Genomic DNA, 21071 nt, shown 5'->3' on the forward strand with positions numbered 1-21071 from the left:
GCTGGGACTGCAGGTGCATGCCACCATGCCCAGCTAATTTTTTCTATTTTTTGTAGAGACGGGGGTCTCGCTCTTGCTCAGGATGGTCTTGAACTCCTGGCCTCAAACGATCCTCCCATCTTGGCCTCCCAAAGTGCTAGAATTACAGGCATGAGCCACTATGCCCAGCCTCCACATCCTCATTAGAAGGAAGAAGGGACAGGACAAAGTGGCTTTTCTGTCCCACTAAATTGTCAGTAATATTCTTACATGTATACTTTGTTCATAATAGATACCCTAAGACTTTCATATTTCATATACCAATAATGTACATTCAAAGCTGATCTTCCTCGCAAGAGGACTGTGAATGTGCACATATATGTCACGTCTCTCTTTTTTTTTTTCTTTTTTGAGACAGAGTCTCGCTTTGTTGCCCGGGCTAGAGTGAGTGCCATGGCATCAGCCTAGCTCACAGCAACCTCAAACTCCTGGGCTTAAGCAAGCCTTCTGCCTCAGCCTCTCGAGTAGCTGGGGCTATAGGCATGCGCCACCATGCCCAGCTAATTTTTCTATATATTTTTAGTTGGCCAGATAATTTCTTTCTATTTTTTTAGTAGAGACAGGGTCTCGCTCTTGCTCAGGCTGGTCTCGAACTCCTGACCTTGAGCGATCCACCCGCCTCGGCCTCCCAGAGTGCTAGGATTGCAGGCATGAGCCACCGCGCCCGGCCTGTCATGTCTCTTAATGAAATGCAGAGAACTCCAACTTATCATTGCTTAACCCATTTAAATAACAATTATAAATATGAATCAAATGCATATGAACTCAAGCAAATCTCTTTGATGATCCTTTATCACTTAATCAGGATCTTTCAAAAGCACTTCACAGGACTTCTGCAACAATTAGAGCTTTTTTGAAAAGTGGCCCAGAAAAAGACAATAATAACTATGCTTAAAAAAATGCATTAAGATCTTGGGGCATTTAGTCTGTCGGCCAATTCCAGAATGGTTATCCTCTCAGCCTACCCATATGCTTGAGTCCATTCTTCAGATTTATTATTGTTTAAAAAGAACAAAGACGCTGTGTTCATTTATTCTGAAAGAGGGGAATTTCTATTCCTCACTACAATAATGGGCTACGTTTACCTGCCACCTCTCCTAGGAGTTCAGTAATGTGAACCTCTTATTAACACAAATTTTTTAAGTTAGTATGTTTCCTTAAACATTTTTGCCTATAAAAATTATAGTTCTCAATTTTCTACCCATCCCTTAACTTTCTGGGAGAAGCATGTCACAGTTTGTGGATTACCCAGACGCTTTCTTCTTCTTTCTTCTGTGATGGAACTTTTGGTCACTTAATGCTCTTTATTGACCTGAAGCTTAGCTGAAAAGAGAAGAAGATAAAATTTAAACTAATAATTTTTAAGTCCTAAATCATGAGTGTGTCACCATGCTTTTTTGAGAGGCTTGAACTCTACTATGGATTACTCTGAGGGGTCTTTTAAAATAATATTTTAAAATAATAATATTGTTTCTCTAAAATGCCCTCTATAGAAAATATTTTCCTTGAGTGTTTATGGTTACAGACTAACAGTTCAAGTGGTAACCTAATAAAGGCAAAACAAATGATGATAATTAGTATGTTGCTTCAATTTTCTGTGGGTCAGAAAAATCAATGGCAAGATAGACAAATAAAACAGCAGTTAAGAGCAGGGGCTTTGGGTCAAACAGAACCAGGCTTGAGCCCCTTATATTTATGAACTGTGTGTCCTTGGGCAAAGCGCTTACTCTCAGCAAGGCTGTAAAATGAGAACCAATATAATATCTAGCATTTGTTTATGACTTTTTATGTGCTGGCCACTGTGCTAATTATGTCACATGCATTCATTATCTCATTTCATCCCCAAAATAATCCCATGAGGAAGGTACTATTAATATCTTCATTTTACAAATGAAGCAATTGAAGCTCAGAAAGGTTGAGTAACTTGTTCAAACTCACAGAGTGGCACAGCATTTAACTCCATGCCGTCTCTGTCTGGCTCTAGAGACCAAGTTCATAAATACCGCGTTATACTGTGTCCCTGTAGTAGTACTCTCCTTACAGGGTGAGCTGTGAGGGTTAAATGACATACTGCACGTAAAGAACATGCCTGGCACATAGTTCATGCTGTCATTCTTCTTACACATTATTCTTATTATATATCACCAGCTAACACTTGTATAGCACTTTACTGTTTATGAAGCTCATTCACATGGTAATTCATTGGAAACTGTGGGTCAGAAAGGTTAAAAGACTTGGCCAAGGTCATTTGGCTTGTAAGCACACCGATATCTTTCGATTCTAGAACCCATCAACTTCACCCTGCCTTTTAATCACTGGGGAGTGCTATGTTTTTCTATAATTTATTTCATTGATTATTAGAAGAAGTGGATATTTTCAGATTAGGTGAGTTCTAATCTTGCCTGCCTCTAATTTGTTGCTTTATCTTGGTAAATCTTGAAATCTGTTTCTTGATTTTCTGCTTGATTCTCTCCTTTATGTCAGACAATTCACCTTCCCAGAAATGTGGAGGAAAGAGAAGCCTCATTTGTCCCACTCCCACATTCTTTTCCACAGTTAAATGTACACACGTAGGTAAGTATGAAATTACGAATGGGCTGTTTCTTGTTAATTAATTTGTAAGATGAATGTTTAGAAATCTGAGCATTTTTCCCATATTTTGATGAAACTTAGGTCCCCTAAGGAGCCCATAGGAACCTATCATGAGCCTGTGCCAGATGCAGGGAAAAGAGGAAAGGGAATGTGGAGAAAGATCCAGAAGCATGGATCCCTCCACTTCTGAAAGTCTTTGGCTTTCGATCTCCTCACCTCCTCGTAGTCTATTGTCCCGTCTCCTAGTGTCCCATATCTTTCTATTGCTCTGGGCAACCCCGAAATCAGGCCTGCATTACACCAAAGTCTTCTAAGCTCCCAAGCTATCTACCTGCTTCCCTTATTTTTTCCTCTTCACCCTCTAATCTAAATGGCTATTTGATATGAACTTGGGTGTTTGCAGGAAGGTAGGCTAATGAAATAATTCACACTAAAGTATGAAAGGCTAATTTTCCTTATCCCTTATAGAGGTGTTTTTGCATTTAAAAAAGATTATTAACATAAGTGAATTTATAAGAGGTGGGAACTCTAGCAGTGAAACAAAATAAAGTGAAAAATGGGTGACGCAGAAGGCCTTTTGGAAGAGCGGTGTCATAGTATGGGCAGAGCAGCCCAGCTAGGCTCTTTCTTGCTCTACCCCTTAACGCCACCACCCTCTCCAGCACACATGCTCATGCATGTGCCCAAACACACATCGTATCAGCTACCTGGGCTTCCAGCTTTTCCTGATCACCGGGCAACTGTTAGAATGATAGCATTTCAGAGCTGGAAAGGGTTTTAGAACTAATGTCATTAGCTCACTTTACGTTTGAGGAAACAAGGCTCAGACAGCCAGGCCCAGGTTCACACACTGGTGACTGTAGAATCAGCACCAGATTCCAGGTCTTCTGCCCAAGAATCTAGCATTTTCTTCTACACTCTATGCTTAGCATTTAGATGTCTCGTAATGTAAACTTAGAAACACTCGTGCATTGACCTTGTTCGCTTATCCACTTGGATTTCCTTTTTTTCTCTTTCTCTTTGGAGTTGGCAGGTGGAAACCATCAGCGCTGGAGGCAAGAGACTCTGACCTGGTGTTCCTACCAACATGTTCTGGCCTGGAGGCTTGGCATTCTCTGTCCTCTGCCAAGTGGGACTGTGGAGGAACTAGAACACTAGGGCCATTTGGGGGCCCTGACACATGCTTCCTTCTTCATTAGCTCCTTATAGGAGATGTCATAAGATTTAAAAATACATGTGAAAATATTAGGATTATGATTGCCTCTCTCTTCTTTCTCCCATTGAGCATTTAGATTTTCACTTGAATAATTGGAACCACTTTTTTTGCTCCCTTAGCAACACAGCATCATGGTGATCAAGGTCTCCAGAAAGGCAGACTGCCTGGGGCCAAATCTCAGCCACCACTTCCTGGCCGAGTGACCTTAATAGGTTACTTAACCACTGTGCCTCAGCTCCTTCATCTAGAAAATAGAGACACTAAGAGTTTATACCTTATGGGGTTAATATATGCAAGTGCTTAGTAAAAGTTGTCATCATCATCATTATCATCAATAGCTGTGGGTGTTTTTAAGTTTACTTTTTAAAAAAATTTTAAAATATATTTTTATGTTTAAGAAAGGGTAGATTTTGTAGTCTTAGCTGCCTTTCTCCATTGCCTGGCAATCTGAAAATAGTGCAGTCATTAAAGGTTAAGTTGACCCTTTATGCAATTCTTGCCTAGGAGGCCTCATTGTGTATAGTGAGTCACCACCACTTAGAAGTAGATGTGAGTCAGTAGCCTGTTAAAGGGAAGTCAGAAGTTCCCCCAGCTCAAAGTGAGAGGATCCAAACCCAGCCCTGGGGTACAGAGGGAAACCGTGCACTTGTATGGCTGACTGGACTCGGAGTGCCCTGGAGTAGCTGTGGTAGTCTAGTGAGAGGGCATAATGTGGTGAGCAAATGCTGGGGCTTTGGAATCACACAAACCTCAGTTTGATTCCAGCTCTACCTCTACCTTGCTGTGTGACCTCAGACAAGTTACTTAACCTCTCTGTGCCTCATTTCTTATCATCTATAAAAGGAGATGACCTTAACAGAAATTATTTCATGGTATAAATGTTTGGGAAAATGCTGGGAATCAAGAAAATGCTCAAGAAAAAGTAATTAATATTATGATTATCACCACCATTGTCATCGTTAATGGGAGTCAGGACAAACAAGCAGTTCCAGGGACCAAGGATAATGGAGAAGCAAGCTAAGAGACAAAAGTAACAGGAACAAGAACATGTCTTTGATATGGTGAATTTTAGGTAGTGACAAGCCATTTAGCTAGTACTAAGTGTAAAAGAAGTCATAATTTATTCCTTACTGCACACCTATGAAAAAATGAGTGATGTGTGTTCACATAATTTCCATTTTGTAGAGGAAGATTCTGAGGAATAGAGTACAAACAATCTTCATGCGAAAATGTGGATCTGATTTAGCACTAGTTAGAAGCTGAGCTTTCATTCAGATCCTGGTGTCTCGGGGTAACTATCCTGTCCTAGGCGGAGGAGGACCTTGTTAGGTCTGCGACTCCAAAACATGCTAAAAATATGAATGTCGTGTAATCATCCTGTCCTTCCTCCTGATCTCAATTGGCCCTCCTGATTTCATGCCATCTGCAAATTTGCACATCCTTTGTGCTCCTTTTTGCTCACATTTTATGCCTTTCTTTGCCATCTCATTTATTCCTCATGTTTCAATCTCTGGGCTTCCATTTTTCTTCTTTTTTTAATGCAGTGTTGTTTCTCTCTCTCCCCCCCCTCCTTTACACCCTCCACCTCCTCTCTCCACACCAATCAAATTCCTGCTTGCTTCTTGCCATATTCATTATCCTACCTCATTCCCCCCTTATTCCTAGAAAACAGCTCACAGAGACTCACCCTTCCCCCCTCCAACTCACAGGCCCACCCTCCATAAATTCCAGCAGCCTGGCAATCAGTAACTTTAGCATCACACTTCACAGCTCTCATAGTTTACACTACTTGTTACTACTCTCCTTGCTACTGCTCTCTAGGGTTTCTGCTAAAAAAAAAAATGCTTCGCTTTAAAAATATCCTGGGTACAAGTTGAACCTACAGTTAAGTTTACTCGCACATTTACACATTTCATGGTTTTATTTTAACTAGTAGCTTAGGTCTATGCTCAATTATGCAGTGAAGGAAGAGAAGATCCTTAGGGAACAAATTTTTCTTTAAAGAAGAAAAACCATCTAAACATTCAACAGAAACCCCAGTCCTGAGTCCACCCACCCACCCTCCTTATCTGCCCACTCCCCCAATCTCAAGCTGATGGAGCTTTGCTTTTTCCTTTGTCGGATCATTTGTTTCACTCTTCCTGGAGCTCGATGGCCTCGAGTCTGTGTATGTGTGCACACGTGTGTGGCCACTGCTGTTTTTCCAAAGGGCTCACCTCTCTTCTGCCATTTTACTAGGACACAGGAGGCGGCTCTCCGTTCTCGCTCTCCCTCTTTCTCCCTGCCCCCAACTCAGCCTGGGCTTTTTCCTGTCTCTTAACTCCACCAGTGCAGCAGCAACTAGCCGAGCTGCTTGCGTGAGAGAGAGAGAGAGAGAGAGAGAGAGAGAGAGAGAGAGAGAGAGAGAGAGAGAGAGAGAGAGAGAGAGAGTGTGTGTGTGTGTGTGTGTGTGTGTGTGTGTGTGTCTGCGTGCGCAGCTAGGCCAAGCCTGCGAGCCTGCCTGTCACTGGAGAGTTTTAGTTTGCATTCAGAAGAAAGGAGGAGGGGAGACAAGAGGGGAGGAGGAAAAGGTGGAGGGGGGAGGAGTGGGGGGGCGCGGAGAAGGGAGGGAGAATGTCTTGTTTGTGGCTTGTCAGCAATTGCTTGAGACAAGCTTCCATGTGTGAAAGCTACTTGGCATGAATGCCTGGGCCGTACCAAGTGTCACCGCAGCAAGAGGGGGAGTCAGAAGAAAAACAGATCAGACCAGAGCAGACAATAGGCCCCTAAAGTGTTCCCCCTAAGTTGCTTTGATGTTGTCCTGGTGTCTTGATACCAGGAGGCCAGGGATTGCAGGAAAAGGGTCTTTTTTGTCTTCATTCACTTTCCCCCCTCAGTTTCTGAAATGATTCTCCAGAATTTCTCCTCATAAAAAAGGTAAGAGCCCTAACAATTCCTTCTTCTGTGGCAGGCTTGTTCGCCTGTGCCTGGAAGTGGGGGTCTCATTCCTGCGCTGCTCAGGAGGAGCGCTGGGGTCCTGCGATTGGAGCTCCTGCGTTGCCCCTGGAAGTCTTTCAAGGCACTCAGGGCTGGGGATGGCCCCTCTTTCGAGGGAACCCCAGTAACACGATCTGTGCCTCTGGGTTGGTGGGGGAGAAGGGGTGGATGGAGAGGGGTGGGAGGAGGGTGTGAGGGTGGAGGGTGGGAGGGAAAAGAGGGAGAGAGAGAGAGGGAGAGAGAGAGAAGAGAGAGAGAGGGGGGCCTGGAAGAGGCAGAGAAGGGCAGAGCCCTGGTTCAGAGAAGCCCCAGCCCGAGCCCAGGGAGGCCTTGCAAGCTCCCAGCCGTGCATTCTCCGGCTGAGCCAGGGCCGGCCGGGGCTCCGCTGGGCGACTGCAGAGATTGCATCGAGCTTTGTGTGTGCGAGTGTGCCCGTGGGTCTGTGTGTGTGTGTGGACTTCCCACACACTGCCCTGGCGCGCCTCGTTGTGAAGGGGAGGCACCCCGATCTCTCTCACCGGGCCCAGACCCCGCGAGGAGCGGCGGCATGGCAGGCGAGCAGGGAGAGCAAGAGAACTCTGCCACAAGACGATCCAGAAACTTTTCCCGTCTCGGGGATCTCTCTGGCCGTAGAGACTGTAGAGGAGTTGTGGGGTGCCCCCCGCCTCAATTTCCCCACCTGCAAAATCGAGACAGCTGATCAGGGATGCTGCGTGCCTCCCTGGGGATTTAGCGAAACAGAACCCGATCGCTGTGTCTGAAACGCGTGGAGAAATCTTCAAACTAGAAATGCCCTGGAATCACAAAGTAGAAGTGTTATCATTACTCTTGATCATCATCATCATGATAATAAAACCATCATTTAAAGACACCCTGAGACAAATAGACCGGGGAGCACAGATCAAGTGTCTGAGCATTTCTAAGGAAACAAAAAGCCTTTTTCCACCTGTTGGCTTCTGTCCTTTTCTCTTGTGCCTTTTCGTTAGATTTATTGGTCGATTTGTACAGAGAATGGGGTGGGAGGGGTTGGGTTTTCCCCTTTCCTCCTCCCTTGTACATATTTTTTTAAAAAGAAGGTCAATGTAAGATGCTGGAGAGAAAATGTGCCTCCTGCTCTAGTAGTTTATACAAGACCTTGTGTTTTCCGGCGCTGGCAGGGCACGCAGACACATCTGTAAACTCTACCTTGGAGGTTACAGATTTTTATTGTGGCTTTTAGAGATTAAATGAGATTTATTTACAATTGCTGTTTATCACAGAGTAAATATCTTACTGTGTGTGTACGAGCGGAAGAATGTGAAGGCTGTTTACTCACTGGTGGTTTTGTGGATAGAACCTTTTGCTTTTTAAAGTGACATCTTGAGAGATGGGAGTGGAGGGCTGAAATCCGTCCCTAACATTCATCTTGTATAAATTTTTTTTGAGGAAAGAAATGGTTTTTTATTTTCTTGAATTGTGGATTTCCTTTCTTCTGTTCTTAACGTGGTGATTGTTCCAAGGCTCTCGGTTGTAACTCTCTCTGAATTCTCTGGGGGAATTTCTGCTTTCTTACCTAACTGTGGGTTTTCTATGACTCTACTACTTGTCCAAAAAAATCTGTAAAAGTCTGGGAGCTGTGCTTCCTTCCATTCAAACTGCAAATGTTTATCAGACTGACTCTGTAAGAGCTGGAGACTGAAGCAAAGGGCCAGCCCTGGCTGGGAATATTTATGTCCTTCTCATAGAGGCCTGGAAACCTGACTTCTAGGTGTGCAAAAGGAGGTGAAGGAAAGACATTAGTTGACCTGGATCTGGCAAGAAAGTCCCCCCACATTTAATGTTTTATTGGAACGGAGCTGTAGTTTATATCTTAAAACTTAATTGTTTCCTACTTTGTAGGCAGAGATCTTACCACGGTTTGTCTCTGACAAGATTTCAGGATCCAAATATCTTCCTAAAATGTTAGAATGTCAGAACTGCAAGGATAAAGAAAGGCATTCATCGTGTTTTACATGAGGATGCTAAGGCCCAAGAAGGAGAAGCAATGATCTGAGGGGGCTCAAGGAAGCTGTGGTGCATCTAGACCACACCCTGGGGTTCAGAGCACCCGAGGGTCTTCATGCCAGTTACCCTCACCTCACACCTACTGCTGGCACTGCTGGGTTTTACACCCTCCAGCACTCGGCCAGCCACAGAGAGGCACCTTTTGCAGTTCTGCTTGCTGCGCCGGATTACAGCAGCACACTCTGCCCTCTCAGGTCCTAAAATGACACAAACATGGTTAACATGGGTCACAGCATGAATTTGCATGAATTCATTCATGGCTTCATTTGTTCATCCCGCTAATATTTTGAGGGCCTTTACTATGCACCAGGCACTTGCTGGGCACTGAGGATAGAGGAACTAACGAGGCAGATGTGCCACTGTCCTGAGGGAGCTTGCAATCTTGTCGCTATGATCAACATTAACCACATAGTGATACAAATCAGTAATTGTAATATTGATAATAAATATTGAACAGCATGCAGATATTATAATGCAGGGCAAAAAGCTGTATTAAGTTACTACCTAAAGTCTGTGCGTGGACATAAGCTAACTGACTTTTTCTCTTTGTGGCTGAGTTTCCCTTGTCCCAGCTAACCCCCACGCCACCAGTGGCATTCCCACTCACACAGAGCCCAGGGATTCCAAAGACAGGAGCAAATCTTCCCTTTCCTTCTCCCTTCTTCCTTCCCTCCTTCTTTCTTTCTCTCTCAGCACACAGTACAGCCAAGACACAAATAATATCTGCTGACTCTTTACACTCGTGCTATTAAATAACTTCACACTTGTTGTAAGCTGGCCTATATAACAGTCATTATCTGGGTAATTCACCCTTGACTGTGGTTTGGTGAGTTTCACTTTGCTTATTCCATAGTTCCTCCAGGGCTGATACTAAACCCTAAACTGCAGGAAACTCCACCATTATCACTATCATCTTGGAATTCCAAAGACAATAAATGTAATGAAATGACTTTTCCCACCCCTCCCAGCAAAGACACATGTCTATTTACAAAGGGAAAAATTTTTTAAAAACCTCTTCAACAGATTCCATTTTGGTTGGGTTATTAAAATCCTAAAATCTTACTGGTTTGATGGTATCAAAGGTAAGACCATCTTCCCCCACACCCTCTTCCTCCTATTTGTAGTTTTTGTTGGAAAGAATACAGTATATGGTCGAAATGCCAGTCATTTCCATAGAGGCAGATTTGTGTTTGATGCTGGTATCACCATTTTCTATGTGTGTCTTTCTCTAGTACTCAGAGGAGTGTTGTCTTCAGTGTTGTCAATCCACCTTTTAGAAAGATTAATTTAATAGTTTAAAAAGAAGACAGACATGCCCACCCACACATAAATCATAGGTTTGGTGCCTATACTTTGGGAACCCACACACGTTCTGTGGTTAAGTCATGTCATGAGCAAAATAAGAGTCATTTCTACGCACCCAACGTTGCTACACAGTGATGTACCCAGCCCACATTGCAGCAACAACCTAAACTGAGCTTGCTTGCTTGCGTGGTCTGCATTTGGTACCTGTGGCCAGTGCTTTCTCCTCTGAGCTGCATGCACTTCATTTGTAAGTCTTTGATCACTTCCGACGTACCCCCCACCCTGCCCCCACACCCCCACAAATGTGTTACTCACTGGGGAGCTGCCTCTGGGGGAGGCAATCAGAGCTGGCATCGGAAGAGTAATCCAAAGACAGGAACAAGCTGGGTGGGGAGTTGAGAAGTGAATAAAACAAGGGTCTGGTTGGAGGAAAGATTTAACAGAACTGGAGAGCCAGGCAGCAGTGACACAGGCCATCCTTAACTCTGGGGGAATAAACTGAAAACTGTTAGGACATTTGAAAGGTGCAATGTGTGGGTACTGTGTATAAATAAAAATGCTAAAGCCTCTAGTTTTCCCGAAACTAAAACCAACACTCCATGCAGGACATTCCCCGAACTCATTACTTACAAATACTGCTTTTTCATGTAGTTTTTTGAAGGGAATTTTGTGGTGTTCTCCCCCCAGGAGACATAAATACGAGATGTACAATGGAAATTTTCTCCATTCCTTTTAAGCCTTGACATTTTAATGTATTCTAAAATATCTGCTTAGTCCTCTCTTATAACAGCTCTGTGAATTAAGTAATACTGTTATTCTTCTGTTATATTTGTGTAAGGTTATATGACTCACCCAAGGACTCACAAGAAAGTAGGGGTGAGATGGCTGATTAAATCTCCCTGTTAGGCATTCAAGAGATGAGAGGCAGAGAATTGAGGCAATCACCATGATACCCAGATTAAAGGTACTGATTGTGTTGACATGGCATTAAAATAACTGCCTCAGTATGGGGGCCTTTGTTTTAAAGACTAGGATTTTGAATGTTGCTCAAAAAAAGAAATCCCCAATTCGAATTTAATAATGACATGTTTTCTACAAAGTACATTGGACCAGTCTTTGATTTGGGTTTTGCCGGTCTATGTCTTAGAAATCTCCATTCTTCTTCTCTGGACCTCTTTTAGAATAAGAATGAGGGAATTGGACTAAATCATCTTTAAGCTTCCTTCCAGCTCTGCTCTTTAGTATTTCTCTGATTCTGTGAATAGGATACTCTGTGAGTCGCATCTTTTGGACACCTTATATGAAGCCCAATTCAAGAAATGTGGTTACAAAAGGAGAAACGTAGTAGGTTTTGTGAATATATAGGGTTCATTCCTATACATCTACCATATAAACAATGTTGATATCTCGAAGTAAAAAGCCCAACAGGAAAAAGTGGAGTTTTAATTTATGTATTTTAAGAAAATTTGCCCATCAGCATGCACACACATTTACAACAGACTAAAGAACCATTTCAAAATGAATAGCCTGTTTTGAATGCATGTCTTCCTATATAAGTATAAATTTAAAATGGACGGGCACTGGGTATAACTCTTAGCTTTACCATATTCACATGCTTTTTCATAGCTTTTTTTTTGTATTATGCTCACATCTTATTTTGAGGATGCAAAGGAGCAGTTTAAGCAACTGTGGTAGTGATGATACATGCTATATATTTAACACTGTGATTTAAGGACGACAGGACTATTGACAATCTTTATGATGTGCAACTCCTGAAAGATATTATTGAAGACTTGCTAATACATTACATATATATTATATATGTGTGTGTGCATATATATTATATATACCTTTGGGATCTGAGTAATAAACTGCTTCTGAAATGTGACTGAGGGCTATGCAGAGACGGTAGAGGATGAGTGATGTTTGCATTAATCATGTCATCTCTATGAGTAATTACAAGCACTATTCATTTGAAATTGGTTAAACCTTTGAAAAGATATAATTTTAAAATTTTACATGGTAGCTCTTAATGCAATTTTTAGAACCCCAGAGTAAATTCTTCTGCCATGTTTAGAAATATCATCTTGCTTATAGCAGGGAGAACAGTTCAAGGATGCTGTGATGGCTAGTAAACCACTGGCTCTCGTTTAATTAGTCTCATATTTTTTCCATCTGAAAAAAAGATAGTATGAAAGATATAATTACTTTCTAACTAGGAAAGGAGATTCTGAAGACTGTCTATAATAATTTTTTGACTTATATCCTTTATTCTGGGTGGCTTAAAATTCCTAACATTGGATATCTTGCATAATTTTATCATAATCCTAAGAAGTAGGCACATAAGAAAAAAATGTGTTATTGACTTTAAAGATGGGCAGACAGGAGTAGGTTAGTGAAGTGGGTAGAACAGCAAGCTTTTTAGAACATACGAATGTACTCTGTAGACACGTGTGAAATAGCCAGGTCTGATGGCGTGCTGTAGTCCCAGCTACTTAGGAGGCTGAGGCAGGAGGATCACCTGACCCAGGAGCTGGAGACCACACTGGGCAATATAGTGAGAAGCCCTCTCAAAGACAAATGCAAAACCAAACAAAAAGGAACGTATGAAGTATTTGGTTATTGATGAATGCTAAACATTATGAAGGAAGAGAAAAACAGATTCTGCACATTATTGTTGCCAATCTAATTTTTAATGATCTAAGTAGTTATCAAAAGTATTTTTAGGATTATTCACTTAGAAGATTCAAAATGCCTTTAGTTTAAAGCTTTGGAAAGCTTTAGTAATTCTATGAAACATATTCACTTTTTTTCCTGGAAACACAAACTCAGAACTACCATTAATGGCATTTGAAAGAAGCCAAGCCATCGCTGGCTCGGAAGAGAAATTTGTGAACCTTGAGGTAGCTTTCTCCTGTCTCCATACACTGGGCTTTCTATCATTCTTGGGGCCGGTGTAATTAGGATATGTTTGAGGAGAGAAATTTTGCTGAAATTCTGTGGACAAAGGGACATTTTGAGTGAGGCTCAAGGGTAGACTTCTCTAAGAATGCTTGCATTGGTGGTTTACTGTACAGAAGTGTCTGGCACACTGGAGTGTTTAAGGCAACCAGTCTAAAGAATGCAGGACTTTAACTCTTATGCCAGTGTCCAGGCTGCTGCCTCTGCCTGGAACATCCTTTTGCCCCATCTTTTTCAAGCTAGCTCCCACTGCTCCCTTCAAGACTTATCCTGGGCATTTCTTCTGGAAGTTTCCTGGACCCCAACCACGCCATCCCGGCCCTGCCACCTCCTGGATTGGGCGTGCACTTATACAGCCTTTATCACACTGCACTGGAATCCTCTGCCTCTCGCTCTGAGCTGTGGCCCCCTCAAGGGTCCGGACTGTCTTTTACTGTTTGTACCCCTAATGCCTAGTACAGGGTGAAACAGAGCAGGTGATCAATAAATGCAGAATAAATAAAAGTTCACATTGAAATATAGCTTATTAATAAATTTAACTAAGTACAAAAAGAATTGACAGGAAAAAATCTTAAATTATGCAACATTATGTTTCACATTAAAAAGAGGAAATTTCTCATAGAATATTCATTCACCTCCCCCACCGCAAAGAGTAAATTACACATTCATAGTGAAGTATTTTGAATGCCCCCAAATCCTTCTTTTCTATGTACAGCTCTTCTCCCCCAAAAGCTTCTGTTTTCCATGTTTCCCATTCTTGGGCCTTGTGATTCCATTTCTAAGAGTTTATCTTTTACGTCAAAGAATCAGAGATGATAAATGGTTAAGTTTGCCTATCTTACCTGCTATTTATTGATATTTAGGTAGTAGCTAAAGAGAAGTTTCTTCGGTAAATAAAGAGCTCTTTGAGGAAATTTGGGCAATCAGAGGATAGTAAGGTGAATGCCTGACTTACTTCCTGTAATCTGCACTGGTCATCTGAAACAAAGAATGGGACAATACAACTTAACTCTCATTTTCTAAAAAAGATTTTAAGTGCTGAACCCTCTAGAAAAGGGCTTGTGGTTGCAAAGCACTGACTCACTCAGGTTTCTTCATGCCAAGCGGGGTTCATCGTGAGAGTGCTCACAGAGCCTGCAGTCAGACTTGGAGACCTTTCAGGCGCTCAGGCAGCTGTAGGGACATTTTCTTCCATATCAATCTAATTCTCTCCCTCTGTGCTTGCTTCACTCAGGCTCCCTTTGCTGCCCTCTGGCTTAGTCTTCTAACTTTATTCTGGGTAACCTCTCTCAGTTTCACAGCTTTTTGCTCACACCCCAGATTGTTGCTTTTTTAACTCGCCAAGACCCCCATGTCCAGAGATCTGCTCTTTCTAGCCTCCCTCCCTTCATGGCCTCCTTCTTTACATTCTTTCAGTTTCAGTAGTTTTCCCTGATAATTGCTTCATTCTCTCAGAATTCCCTAATTCAGATTCCCAAGAAAGAATCCAGTTCACCGAGCTCGTCTTCTCATTGCCATGCTTTATACATCCTTGGCTAGCATATGGTTAGAGTTGTCCAAGGGTCAGAAGCTCCCCTCTAGTCCAGGATGCTGTGAAAAGGGACATGGGTAGGGAAAGGGGAGTTGACATTTGGTGTAAAACAGGATTGATTGCCTTTTAGTAGAAACTGTGGAAGGGCTGTTTCCCCTTCCACGTAACTGTCGATGAATGTATTTGACATATCTAATATAAGTCTATTATGGAAGTCTAGGAAATGAAAGATAACCAGGTTATTAAAATTAAAATGTTTCATGGATGACAATTACTATAATTGAGATAAAAAGACCATGGGAACAAATAGCAAATTTATAACCAAAAAAAAAAAAAATGGGGAGAGGGGAGTGGATTAGAGTTAGCTCTTAGATGAGTGACATCATTTCATACGCTTATTGAAAAGCAAGAGTAGGTGAATAGTGAGAGTGAGAATATATTGACATGGATCCCAGAGGCTAGTTTGAAAAGTAGACATAATACTGGAATTGGGGCCCAGGATGAGGATAAACAGAAATACTAAACTCCACAGGGAGTTTCTGCCAGTGCTTTCTTCCTGTGTTTTCTTCCTACACTTCCCTATTTATTCTGTACTTGATGCTTTTATCTGTAGCTTCTGAAACAGTCTGTCCTGAGCTACTTATGTGACCTTGGGCTGGTTATTTGTTCTCTCTGAAACTCAATTTATCATCTGTAAAATAGGGATAATAATTATTATTTCAATAGCTTGTTATAAGAATTAAATTAGATGGGATAATATATTTAAAGTGGCTGATGCATATTAGCTGATATGTTATGGGTGCTCAATCAATTGTAGCAATTAGTCTAGCACATGGGAAGGAAGGAAACTTTAACTGAACAATATGCTGACTAAAATTCCACTTATTATATCATGTATTCCTCTTAATCCTGAGGGACTTGTATTATTGTTTCCACTTTATGAATGAGGATACAATAGTAATAATTGAGCATTTGCTATGTCCCAAACACTGAGCTAAACTCTTTCATGCATTGTCTCATTTAAACTGAGATAGGTGCTGCTAATATCTTCAGATCTCATAGTTGAGGACACTTCGCTCTAGAGCGTAACTTGCTGAAGGTCAAACAACTAGTAAGGGACAACCAGAGCTTGAGTGTAAGTCTGTCTAAATCTAGGTCAGTTTGACTCCAAAGGTTTTCCAAAGTCATGTAATTGCTAAGTGACTGAGTCAAGATTTAGGTCTTGTTAAGGGCAATACTTCTTCAGTTCACTACCAGAGGTTCATACTGATTGAATGAAGGATAGTGACAGGCACACACTTATAAGAATCTTGCATCTGAATCTGAGTGCCATAATTAGACAAGGGCAAATTTTGGAAAAGACACTACTATGGTTCGAATATTCCCTCCAAAACTCATGTTGAAATTTAATTGCCACTGTGCTGGTATTAAGAGGTGGGACCTTTAAAAGGTGATTGGGTCATAACAGCTCTGCCCTGGTGAATGGATTAATGCCATTATCACAGGAGTGGATTAGTTATGGAGGGAGTGGGCTCCAGCTCAAAGGGTAAGGTCTACCTCCATTTTCTCTCTGTGGTGCTCACCCTGTGATGCCTTCTGCCATGGGATGACCCTCACCAGATGTGGCCCCTTGATCTTGCACTTCCCAGACTTCAGAACTGTGAGAAATAAATTTCTTTTCTTTGTGAATGACCCAGTCTGTGGCATTCTGTTACAGCAATGAAAATGGACTAAGACAGATACAGACAGAAAAATTTTTAAAATAATATGTCAAAATAAGGTCTCTGAGAAGAAGTGATTTAACAAACATGATGAATATCTATTGTGTGTCAGGCACTGAAAAATAAGCTTGGCATTGTGGGGAACGCAAGACGTGTGAGGCTTGAGTCCCTACCTTTAAGGTGCTTTCATCCCGGTGGAGGGAAACAGATGCTCACACAACTAATTATAAAGTACATAGCGATGGATCAAAGAACTGTGGTAGTCAAGGGAGAGAACAATTAATCTGGCGGTGAAAGGAATGATGGTGGAAGGAGCTGGGGAAGGCGTCATGCAGGAGATGACATTTGCAATGGTCCTTGAGGGATGAATGTGGAAGTGCTAGAAGTTTCCTTCTATAGTTTTCCTCTTTCTTCACAATAGTGGTTTTATAAAGGGTAGTATAAACTACCTAACTACTGAGGTAATGTATGGATAGAAAACAGATAACTGATCTTTTAAAAGATTAGTTTCCTTGAGTGATAGTGGAGAAATATCTACCCTTACTAATGGTAAGAATATATTGGCATTTTCCTAGTCTGCACTTACACAGATTTCTATTGAAGGAATCAGAAAATGGAATCCTCTGTTCTATGTTTCCTGGGTTGAGGTTCTAGAGGTGTGCAGCAATCTGACAAGGACCTACAAATCCTTGGAGTGACAAATGATGCACTAGTGTCAGTTCTTGTGTAATACCAAGTAGCACTAAGATACTGGCAGGTGAGTCATTTATTCATCTGCTCTTTGATTGGAAATTTTAGTCTGCAGTTGGGAATTTCTGATTTTGCTTACATACAATACCAAGCTTTCTGTATTTTTTTTCCTGGAGTTTGCTCTAATTTAAAACATTCTGTCTTGTCTCCATAAGTGTATTCATGATTCATAGTCTATGTGTTCTGGCTGTTTTTTCAGGTTGTTAATTGAGTTTCCACATCCTAATCCTGTTTAAAGAGAGGCCAAATAGAAATCTGCATATGGACTTTATTCACTTGCAGTGAGAAAGTGCATAGTAGTCTTTACACTGGGAGGTAGAAACCAGATAAGATCTCTAGTTCTGTTTTGGTTCTTTGCTTTGGTTCCGTTTCTGTCGATGGACATTATGCTCCTTCTTCCTTCGAGACCTGGCTCAAATGTCACTTTCTTCAAAGTCTTTCTTGATTCCTAGAGCCAGAGGAATCTCTCTAGCCCCATGTTATTTTCTCTTTTTCTTAGAATGATCACAATGGCTATATGTGTTCACTACCCTGAATCCCTTAATAGGTGATAAACAAGAGGGCAGGGATTTAGGCTCTATTCACCTATGCCTTCCCCAGAGCACCCAACAGAGGCCCTGCCTTACAAGTGGTTGTGCTCAGACATGTTTATTAAACTCAACTGAATTGAATTGTTGGCCTCATTAGATTTGCTTTGAATATGGTAACACTGATGTCTGTGCCCCTGTTCCCTTGTGGAAAAGAAAGAAGTGGTGCTAAAAAAAAAAAAAAAAAAAAAAGTCTTACCTGATTTTAGGATGAAAGAGACCACGTAATATAAACAGTAATTGTAATTATTATTAATAAGCATCATTAAAATAGTATGAACTGATAGAATTACTTCCTTTTCTTGCTTTTGCTGGCAGAGTGGGCAGGCTTGATAAACTAACTGGTCTTTTCCATCTTTAATATCTATGATTCTCTGAAATTTTATGTAGACAAGTGCAAGCTAATGTACACTGGAAGGAACAATTGAAACAGCTCATACTCACTGATGGGCTCTGAATTACTCTACTTGTAAGTGCTCAGGAAAAAGATCTCGGATTCATTGTGGATTGCTCAATGGAGACATCTGCTCACTGTGCAGCAGCAGTCAGAAGAATGAATGAGATATAATAGGCTGTATTAACTTTGAGAATGGGATAAAGAATAATGCAGAAAATAATATAGTGCACATAATTTGGCATTGACTATTTCTGTAATTACAATAAAACATTTTAATGATATACATTGATGTTATGACTTTACCTTAAAATCAGAATTCAGCATTGGGTCCTTTCATTTCAAAGAAAACAAGGCATAAATACAAAGGATCCAGAGAAAAACAACAGACAGTCCCAAAGACATAGAAGGGATTTGCCTGTATTGAGAAACTGAAAAGACAAGGACATTTTAATTTGGGTAAAGGAAAGAATGACATTGTATAAATTTATTTAAAATTAATGAAAGTTTCAGAAAATTGCTAGAGCTAGCTTCGGTTTATCCTTGGTAATGGAGGTCAGAGATAGGCAGGATAATTGAAATCCCTGATAATCTCTAACCCTCATTTTAGCTATTAGTCGCAGCATCCTGTTCTACCAAAAGTTTTAACAAATGAATATATGCAAGACACAACATCTCAGGGTTTGTGAACTGAATAGCTCGTGAGAAAGGCAGCGAGCGTAGGGTATTGGGAAGCACACAGAATTTGGAATCAGGTGACCTCAGTTCTAGTCTCTGCTATCTGTTTATCATCTGTGCGACCTTGAATGATGTGCTTAACTTCTGTGAGACCCAGGTCCTACATCTGTAAAAGGGAGATTATGGAAATACTTATTTTACAGGCTTGTTGGGAGAACAGAATGAGCTAACTGGCAGTGGGGGGAGGGGTTGCGCTACAGGATGCTGAGTGTTGGTTGTGAAGAGTGACTGCTTTCCCATTCGGCATAGCTCCCAGTGTCTAGGTCTTTCAGCCCACCTTCTCTTCTCTTCAATTTCCTATCTTCTTGTTTTTGGCAGGAGATTTTAAAAGAAGTATAAAACGTTTCCTTATCTCCAGAATCATCCTCAGTGTTCCTACTCCCTTGCTCCCAGAAAGCTTTAAAATAATTTTGCATACATTTTTATTAATGCGTGATTAATTAGAGGTCATCGCACATAATCTTCACAGTAGCCCATTGAGATGAGTACTACTATTATCCTCATCTTCTAGATGCAGACTCTGAGGCCTAGACGACTTGTTTAAGAACACACAGTAATGGCAGAATAAAGAGTCAAACCTAGGCTATCTGGTCTCTGAGTTAATTTACAAAGGCTAGAAAACTGAGTTATGTGACTGTGATTCCTCCTCTGGGAAGTGACTGGCCTTTCCTTGCTTCCCTAGGAACTCCTACTCTATCATTTGGCACCTGAATCAGGACTCACCTCTCCCCATGGAGGCTGTCCTAAGCCCTCTCTCCGCCTCAGCACCATGTACTGTAGCTCTTAACATGTTATTTCGTTAACCACAATAGAAAACCTTATACCCAATTCAATTAATAGTTAGTGGTTTAGTTGAACAAGTTAGTTAAAGCAGGAATGATACGAAATGATTGGATCTTTCCTTAAGACTTAATTTTAACTTGAAACATCCCTCAAGTTTTTGATGTAGGGCCAAGGCCTCATCTTTGGAGTTTAGGGCCCCCTGTTAGAATTCTGCATTCTATTTCTTATAGAAGCCACTCCTCTGAAGCTTTCTCAACCATTTTTTGTCTTGATTTCTTTAAAGTGGAGCAAGATCTTAAAGACATTTTTGAGGCAATCAGATTTTGCCAGATTTCATGTTTTATAGTTGACTCTCCCATGCCTAAGTGGACAGCACTTTGTTTTAGTAACTCACTTTTATGCCTTTCCCAAGCATTCAACTTGGATCTGTAGAAACGACTTATCTCTTCTGCACTCATATTTCATTATATTAAGTTTAATTAAATCATGTGATTATAATAATAGGAAGAACTAGCATGAATAGGTTTGGGAACAAGCACTCACTCTTGGTGAGCTAACAGACCCACTGGTGGGAGCAGCAGAGTTCAGGTGTCCTAGAGTAGCCTACTACTAGCAGCAATGGCTCAGCGTGTCATGGGCCTTACATCTTCACATTTAAAGAGTGAATGGAGGCCACAGATTAATCAGTTACGGGTCAGTCACTTGCGAAAGCCCCTGTTCAATATGGCTTCTGTTCCATGTCTTTGCCCTAGACGATGAATGCCTTGAAGGTCTTGCTTTTATCCTTCTTAGTTAGTTAGTTAGTCCCAGAATGGAGCACAGTGATAGGTATATTGTGGGCCCTCTGTGAACATTGACTCATTAGCTAACTGACCATACTAACAAAAACAAAACTCAGCTTTGCCACTGTACTTCTTGTGGGGTTACCAGGCAGCAATCCACTGGCTAGAAGTTGGACCAGGGAGAAAGAGACAGAACTAGCAAGTGAATTTCTAATATTGCTACAAGATAAGATGATATATCCCATTAAATAGTTAAAAAATGTAAGGCAGCCATAACGAGGAGGACTTTGTGTAATATGTAATTAACCTGGATAACTCACTAACACAAAACAACAGTGAGACAAAGTGCTTGATAACATTTTATAAAGGATTAGATACATTCTTACATGAGGAAAAATCCACACTTACAACCACAGTATCTGACTACAAAAGGCCTCTCTGATGATTATGTTCAGGGCCAGCCAGGTCAAGAAAAAATTTCCCCTACCGATATATCTTGCAGCATCGAGTTTATTATATGCTTCTTGTGACAAAGTAAAACATCTTGAATTGAGCGCCGGGAGAGGAAAGAAGTCAGATCTGAAGGATATTAAACTTGACAAAGACATTCTGTGGTAGCTGATTTGTTTGGAAGATGGGGGTAGAGGGTTGAA

The 21071-nt window shown here is 41.3% G+C and overlaps 1 protein-coding gene across 5 annotated transcripts in view; it reads left to right on the top strand.

Moving 5' to 3' along the window:
- Positions 1-6484: 6484 nt before the first annotated feature.
- Positions 6485-21071, top strand: part of BCL9 (BCL9 transcription coactivator) — an 83383-nt gene continuing 68796 nt past the window's right edge. For 3 of the 5 annotated variants that reach the window (XM_045544842.1, XM_045544843.1, XM_045544844.1), the window contains exon 1: positions 6606-6763. The gene's annotated coding sequence lies outside the window, so the exon portion shown is untranslated. Of the gene's footprint in view, positions 6764-21071 lie in introns of all 5 variants that reach the window. The other 2 variants (XM_045544839.1, XM_045544840.1) reach the window with 2 other exon arrangements.

The sequence above is a fragment of the Lemur catta genome, chromosome 3 (genome assembly GCF_020740605.2).
Source record: "Lemur catta isolate mLemCat1 chromosome 3, mLemCat1.pri, whole genome shotgun sequence".
Classification (NCBI taxonomy): Eukaryota; Metazoa; Chordata; class Mammalia; order Primates; family Lemuridae; genus Lemur; species Lemur catta.